The sequence below is a fragment of the Tripterygium wilfordii genome, chromosome 9 (genome assembly GCF_013401445.1).
Source record: "Tripterygium wilfordii isolate XIE 37 chromosome 9, ASM1340144v1, whole genome shotgun sequence".
In the NCBI taxonomy this organism is placed as follows: domain Eukaryota; kingdom Viridiplantae; phylum Streptophyta; class Magnoliopsida; order Celastrales; family Celastraceae; genus Tripterygium; species Tripterygium wilfordii.
In genome coordinates, this window is record NC_052240.1 from 9,493,714 (window position 1) to 9,501,939 (window position 8,226).

Below are 8,226 nucleotides of genomic sequence, written 5' to 3' on the forward strand. Positions count from 1 at the left end.
AGATGAGAGAGTGTTTATCACACATGACATATTGTGATATACTTGTTGTCAATAATTTAAACACTATTATATTTATATATCTATATATATATATTGAAATATCACTGAGAAATATGCTTAACATTGAAATCGAAACTATGATACACATATGTCTAACCCAGTCGATTACCAACTGAGCCACCTCTCGTTGTTTTCCTTGTCTAGTTGTCTGGTCCTCTTCGAATGTGATGATTTGTGTTGGGCCTTTTGTTGTTTTCCATTTTTTGGGAAAAACTAATTATTATGAAATCAAATGCTCAATTGATATAAATGTTTTTTTTTTCTGCTTCTAGCTTAAAATTGCAAAATAAAATAATGTGATTTTTTTCAACTAGAGAGCGATGGTATTAATAGATTTATCTATTTTTGAGCAGTCAAGTTGGGCCTAAACTCGGTCCTAATAAGCTGCACACACAATCTATTGATAGATAAATTGGGCCAATATGTTCTCCAATATCCATCACGAAACCAAACGAGAATAGTTCTCACCGGAGATTCAACCACAAAAACCCCCCCACAAACATATGCTTTTAGTCGAAGCTGATAACCAGCTGTGTTGTTCCAAAAATCTCTTTTTTGTTTTCTTCTTTTTTTTTTTGTTGCAGATGAAAAGAATCCATGAAATCATGACGTTGCACGCGGTTTCAGGTTCATTCATGATCGAATTAGTGATTGTTTAATCTGGTTGTAATAGGTAGATATCATAAATGTATTGCCAAGTGATAGAAGGATAACTAACCTTGAGCCCCACAAACCTTTATAGGTATCATGTGTATTAGTCCATCTATATGGAACAAAAACTGCCACTTCAAGAACAATCTATTTAAACTACTTCATATAAACTTATTTTTTATTCAATGATCCTACTTTGTTTCACAGAACTGGGATATGTTTGCAAGTTCAAGTTGTCATTAAAAAAACACAACAATATGAGATGAAAATGGGGACAAATGTCTCTATCCTCTTTTTTTGTTTTTTTGCCTTCTAATTTTTTAAAATAAAATAGTTGACCCTCCTCTAGTATTATAATGCAGTAGTGCTAGGTAGTCCATTTAGTGATAGCTCAAGTCTCTCAAACGAATAAATCTTAATTCCATTGAAAAAATTCAATGGAATTTCAAAAACAAATTAATTCAGAACTAAAATAATGAATTTTACGTTGTACTTTAAAAAACAATAGAATCTATATTAAAATAAAAATTTTGAACAATGAATTCTGAGATAAAAGGGTGAAAATAAAACTATTCCTTTGATTAAATTAATGGAATAAACATATTGGACTCTCATACACTATCAAATTGATGACTTACATGTCATTTTGGATTATAATGTAGTTTAATAATTGGTTTAATTAAAATATCATAGTAAAGCTCAATTTGTGTACGAGATACAACAATGCTTCTCTTTATCCATTGTCACAAAATTTTATTAATAACTTAGAGATTCGAGACACAACCCAAAAGAAAAGACTCGATTCCCGGGTTATCAGTCGAACTTTTTCTTCATCTTTAGTTGATTGCTGGAAAATAAAAACCTAAACTAAAAATTTGTGGAAACAACTGTTATATTCAGTCTTAGATCTGTTATTTGTTGAAGCCAATTATAATTGTGTTTGTACCAAAATCAAATCCTTAAAGTCAGCTGACACGTGGCAAGACAGGTCACACAACGCACAAAAAGCGGCCAATCTCCTGGTGACACGTGACGGAGACAAGGAAAATTTTTTACTAACCGATGTTCATTTTGCAAGTTTCTGATTGGTTGATGGCATGAAATTCAGGGATTAGTTCCCATAAATCATGGCTATCCAAGATTCATTGTCCAAAAAGCTACAATACAAGGAGTCTTGGTCTTAACAGATAAATTTTTTTCAAGCATGTTCTGTTGGATAACTATCGAGATTTTAGCAGGATTATATCAAAAAGAGTCCTAGAGAAACAAAAGTCTGTTAGCTAAACGTCCTAGTTTCTCTAAAATTAGTTTCCAATTGAAGCACAACTCCACGAGACTCAAACCACGTTCATCCTGCACAACTTAGAAGGTTACATTTTTACATAATATTTCGTGCAGAAGCATCAATGAAATGATCGCCATGAGTCATGTTCCCATATTTTCGATCATGAAGCCTGAAGACTCGTGAAGCAGAGACTACCACGACTTTCAAAAGAGTTCATTTCCTATTTAGAGAATAAGCACGACCAGATAAAGGCTGTCATCATTCCCATGTTCAAGAGAAGGTTATAGTTATGAAGCCCACTAACTTGGTCACTTCGTCCAAGAGCAAGAAAGTGTTTTACCACGATCCCCATGATGTGTCACGACAGATACTTGAAGAAGAACAGAAGAAGTGTCCATCACTTGGCACTATAAAAGAAGAAGAAGAAGAAACAGTAAACTACCCCGCGTCAAACACAGACCCAACGTCTTCAATCCTTTATTGCTTTCATAGGCATGACTCCAGTCACTTATCTTTTATTTAGCATGACTCCGCACCAACTAGTACTTATATTTATCTTTCCAACCTCCGCGGCTATATTTTAGTTTAAGCTTGTAAAACACGTCTACATCCCAAGATGTATCCATTTCTTAATGAAAATCCTGATGCATTCCAGCAATGCGTTGTTTTTCATTTCATTCCAATAGAAATTCATTTCATTCCGATGATAGTCTTCTGTTTTCTTGTTTTTCTCCATATTGACACTTCAGGCATTTTAAGTCCTTTTTTCAGAAGCAAAACCTCTAGCCAGCAACCTTGTGTTCTCTAACTGCGCACATTCCCGTTGGTGCAGATGTCAGATTCAATGCAAAATCCTACAATAATCCTATCAAATCCTTTGGGCTGATAGCAAGTTCTGACACACCTACAAATCCATCATCCAAATCCACAAAACTCCTATTCCTAACAACCAGAATTGTGAGACCTTCTCTCTAGAGCAGAAGATAATCAACATATTTTTGGCTAGGGCTGTTATGGTAGCGGTAAATTATCCAATATCGTACCGTTACCGAGCTTTTGGTTACCGAAAATGACACTTTATATTGGTATACAGTTACCAATACGTCGGTATGGTATTTTTACCGATAACATCGATACTAGTAATGGTAATGAAATTTCAACACCGGTATTTTTACTGATTACCAACATATATATATTAATAACTTAATATTATTTTTATTTTTAATTTCTTTAATGATAACCATTAGATCTATTGGTAATAAGATCTACACCATTGATATTTTAGGGTTTTCACTTATTCACTGATTTCACTCTCACGTCTCTTTGGTCTGTGCGTAGCCCATTGCCTTCTTTCTCAGTTCCGACCTCCGCATTCTCCACTGCTACGCCTCGACGACTCCAAAGCTTCGCCTCTCCCGCGCCTCCGCAACCTTTGCGACTACACTGCTTCGCCTCTCCCGTGCCTCCTTGTTTGATAGTTGGATCTCTTCTTTCTCTTCTTAGATCGTATTTATTAAAATCTAATTGGGTTTGTTTATGGATGACAATTCGAATTTGTTTGAGGTACGAGGATGACAGTTCGAATTTTTTTTTGTGTTTATGTTTATAGGTTATCAATTTGTTTAGATTTGCAAGTGTGGGTTTGGATTTTCATTTTTTTTCATGGAATGTAGCAACTGTGTTGTGTATAGATGTTGTGCTATAATACTGTTGTTTGAGTGTTTCTGGGTGTCCTAAACCCTATTGAGGGTACTGATTTGGTCATTTGGATATACCAAATTTTGTTTTTGAAAGATGATCAACCATTGTTTTAAGAATTGGTAAATTTATCCATTACCGGTGACCGTTACCAATTGATCGGTATACCGACCACCAGTTTACCAACTCCACTGATAATGGTAACGGTATCATTCTTTCATTTACTGAATGTATCGGTATGGTAACGGTATTCCGTGTTTGGTAACGGTAACAGTTACCATAACAGCCAAAAATTTTGGCACACGCAGTGGGACCTGATGTGTCAGTTACTTGCAGTCATGACAAAGAGAGCGAGAAAAGCTAAAATAGATGAACTAGATGGAGACCCATCTCTACCACCTTCACCAAGGGAATCACACAACAACTTCCAGCCTACTCATTCCGACGAAGGTGAATAAGAAGGTAATATGAGCCCTGTACTCGTCAAACTCCTAAGTCGGGAAATTTCATTGGTAAAGCACAGTTTGATGGAGACCATGGAGCAGATAGCCAAGAACATGCAGCAAGCTTGTTAGTAGACTCTCCTGCAGAATCATGAGAGTCTTCAACAAAATTCTCAGGAGTTTCGACAAGTTCTTCAATTAATGCAACAAGGCTCACAACAAGTTACGTTTTCAGCACCTATTCCTCAGCAATCGACGCAAACCATTCAGTAGTCAACTCTACCTCAATCATCGTAACAATTCTTAACAGAGCTAGCCACCATGTTGAAGGTCAGTCAATCGTCATCAAATTCCAGTAGCAGCAATGACCACCTTGTTGTGAACAACTCAGATCTAGTTTTTGTAGCTATTCCTCTAGCTCCAATGTAGAATATTTCGAATCTTGTAATACAAGATAGGAGTTTTCAGGTTATGCCTTCAGGCTCTACTTAACTCCACTTACTACCATTCCTATCATTGGTAGTTGGGAACAATTGTGAATGAGCAGATGGATGTGAACAACCAGAGGCCTCCTCAGGTGACAACTTTTGTAGATCCTTGGAGAGAGCATTACTTTCAACCACAATAGCAGCAACACCAACCTTAGAGCTTGGGGGCAGGGTTCATTTGGCTTTCAACAGCATTACTCCATCACCGTCAGTCGTAGATGACTCAGCGATCTCAGTAGGTGGTGAACAGGGATCAAGTCATGAACATAGTTCAGGACATGCTAGGCCCTAGACCTTTTACTGAGAGAGTAGACCATATTCTATTTTCTAGAGGATTTTGGCCTCATGATTTCTCTTTGTTCTTCGAAAAAGACACCCAATCAATCGTGGAGCATATAGCTCGCTTTACTATTTAGTGTGGTGAAGTTGGCTCAGAGGATGATTACAAACTGAAATTATTTAGGAACTTTCTCACGGGTATAGCCTTCTCTTGGTATATCAAGTTACCTGCTAACTCTATTGATACATGGGCAGAAATGGAGGAGGCTTTCCATAAGCAATTCTACAAGAAGAACTAGAAGTCACAGTAGCGGAGTTGTAAAAAATCACTCAGTTTCCAATAGAGCCAATTGAGTCATTCCTTACCAGATTCAAATAAGCTAGACTTTGATCCAACATTGAGAATCCAAAAGGAGAAGTAGTGGCATTGGTAGTGAAAGGGATGCTCGTTCAATTCAGGAAGAAGTTTGACTACTTAGACTTTCAAGACTTTTATCACTTGACTGCCAGATCTATTCGCTATGAAAGAGTTATCAAGGACGAACAAGACATGACCAATTCATCCAAAGGAACTTACTACATGGATTCAAACTATATGATGGCCAATGTTGATGATGATCTTGACCAGGAGGTGGCTGTAGCAGAAATTCTGAGCAAGAAGTCCAAAATTTGTAAACATAATGTCAAGTCAGACCCTCCTAATCAACGAGCTGCAGGATCTTCCCACTACGCCAAATTCTATGCTTATGACATATCCAAAACAAAGAATATCTTTGATTGCCTCCTAGCAGACAAGATGATCAAGGTACCTCCTAGGCATACAATTCCTCCTCCAAAAGAAATCCAAATGACAATTTATTATAAGTATCAGAATTCTTGGAGCTACTTTACCAATGATTGTTTAGCTTTCAGGAATGAGCAAGGATAGAGATAGAAGATTTTAGCTTTCAGGAATGAGCAAGGATAGAGATGGGAGCTCACATGGTTTCAATCAACATAGGCCACATGCATTGATCAACCTAAGATAGAAGGTGAATCTGGAAGATGTTCAGAAGGCCAGACATCCAAGCAGACACCAAATCCTATGGAGTTATGGTACAATCAAAAGTTTTCACAGAGGCGACAACTAATAAGATCTTCTGGAAGACTAAGGTTGTAACGTCCCGACCCGGAATACGTTACTTTTGATATCATCTTAATCAATCTCCTAATTAATTCAATCATTAAGTCACCGAAAATTTTGGCAGCACCTCTCCTATTACGGAGGATGCCAACCTGGAGTCAATGCGCAGCAAATATCACAATTGCATTCCCAATCCTATGCAGGGCCTTAGGCCATCTAACAATTCATATCACAAATAAGTTCTCAAATCTAAGCGGGGCCTCAGGCCACCTAACAATCACATATAAATTTTCACACACAATAACATGTATAATCAAACAACCAATGTAAAGAGCAATCCTGCATGCACAATCAATTATCAGGACACGAAGTCCACAAACCCGGTTCGGGAGTCCCGATCACACGGAGCACCCTCCCAATCGTCCATCCAACCATCGAATTGAGGTATCACACAACATGTCTCAAACAAGAAAAAACAAGTATGACAAAATACTAGTAACATAATCAAATTCTAGAACCATCTAGTCCTATTACTCTCTAGGGGCCTATCCATGTCACGTACGCTCCTCCTAATCCGTAACCTTGGTACTGGAACTAGACTCACCTGTGAGGAGGGAATAACGAAAATGAAAAAGGAAAAGGGTGAGTAAAAGGCCCAGTAGGGAATAATAAAGAGTAAGTGAATAATATAAGGCTGAAATAATAAAGAAAGGCACAAATGCAACAATATGATAGCTAACATCATGTACACCAACACAAGTAGATAACCACACCATACGAGATCCTAACTTGGCCCACCAACATCCCTATACATATCGGGATCCTGAACAACCCACCAACGACATCATCGCATGGTGCTTCGAGCACATATGGAATCCTGACTCGGCCCACCAGCATTCCCGTACTCATAGGAACCCTGAACGGCCCACAGACATTCCACATTTCACATCACTCAAACCTAGGAGATATACGGGTCCATACCTGACATCTACCATGCAACTACAATGCGTGTCCAACATGGCGATGCAATAGGATATACATACAACCTACATATATATATACTACACGATGCATGTTCAAGAATAATTCATACTCAATGGAAGATTGAACAAGTAGGGTATGCAATATAACTCAAATCATACAACGAAGAAATCACAAAGTGGGGTTGCTCTCCCTTAGGTGCAATTAAGGCGAGAACGAATCATAATGAACAATGAGAAAAGATAACGTTCTTAATAGGAGACATATTCAAAGAGAATAGCAAAGGGTGAAATTTCCCTACCTCAAAGCGAATTGTAAATTCTTACCACAAACGCAACGTATACTCCACGTAAGTTCACTAACCTATTCAATAAAATAAACTTTATTAAATTTCCATATTCACCAATCACTCAAGTCTCACATTCCATACTTTAAAATTCAACCCATTTCTTAGAAATCCACATTCTACCTTAAATTCAAAGGTTAAACAATCTAATCCCACCATATATTATTTCTCATGTCAACCCAACCTTAAATAGAACAATTAAAATTAATAACACTTACCTTAAAGCTTGTTAGTGTCTTCAATTCAAGAAATCAAACTCTTCTCTAGAGTTGATTCAAAACCCACACTTGAATCTAGTAATACAATATGATTAGAGTCTAATTTTAGCTATTGAACAAAGAAAACTCCCAAAGAATCAAAATCCCCAAAACCCATTTGTACCCACAACCCTAAGTTCAAAAATTATCTTAATCTTCTATTTTCTTGTAAGAAATTGAAGCATGTGTGTGGTCTTAGAGAGGAGAGTACCTTGCCGGCCAGAAGACTCGCCGGAACGTCGCCGAAAGCAGCTGGCTGGAGGTGGTGGAGAGAAAAGGAAGAGACAACCCTTTAGTCTTTTTGTGAAAATGAGAATCGGGTGCTACTCCACCCTTTTCTCTTCTATTTTATTTTTTTTATAAAACAAATCTTTCTTTCTTTTTTTTTTTATTTGTGAAAATGGGGTGCTACTGATCGGACCTCTAGTTTGAGGTCCTAATATCATCTAATTAGGAGGTCCTAGTGCTTATAGTAATGCATTTGTGTTAAAATAAAGTAATTTTACTCTTATACATGTTTCCCGTTGGTTTTGCAGGAAATCGGGCGTAAATGACTGAATTGATCACCTTTGGAGCTGAAAGAAGAAGCTGGGATTCAGAAAGTGTCCGGACACG

At 37.3% G+C, this 8,226-nt stretch overlaps 1 long non-coding RNA gene across 1 annotated transcript; it reads right to left on the reverse strand.

Moving 5' to 3' along the window:
• Positions 1 to 6,587: 6,587 nt before the first annotated feature.
• Positions 6,588 to 7,953, reverse strand: LOC120006550. Its single transcript, XR_005470033.1, has 4 exons — positions 7,823 to 7,953; positions 7,573 to 7,647; positions 7,310 to 7,371; positions 6,588 to 6,631 (listed from the first exon to the last, which is right to left on the reverse strand). It is a non-coding gene; the product is annotated as an uncharacterized LOC120006550 (long non-coding RNA).
• Between the last annotated feature and the right edge of the window lie 273 nt (positions 7,954 to 8,226).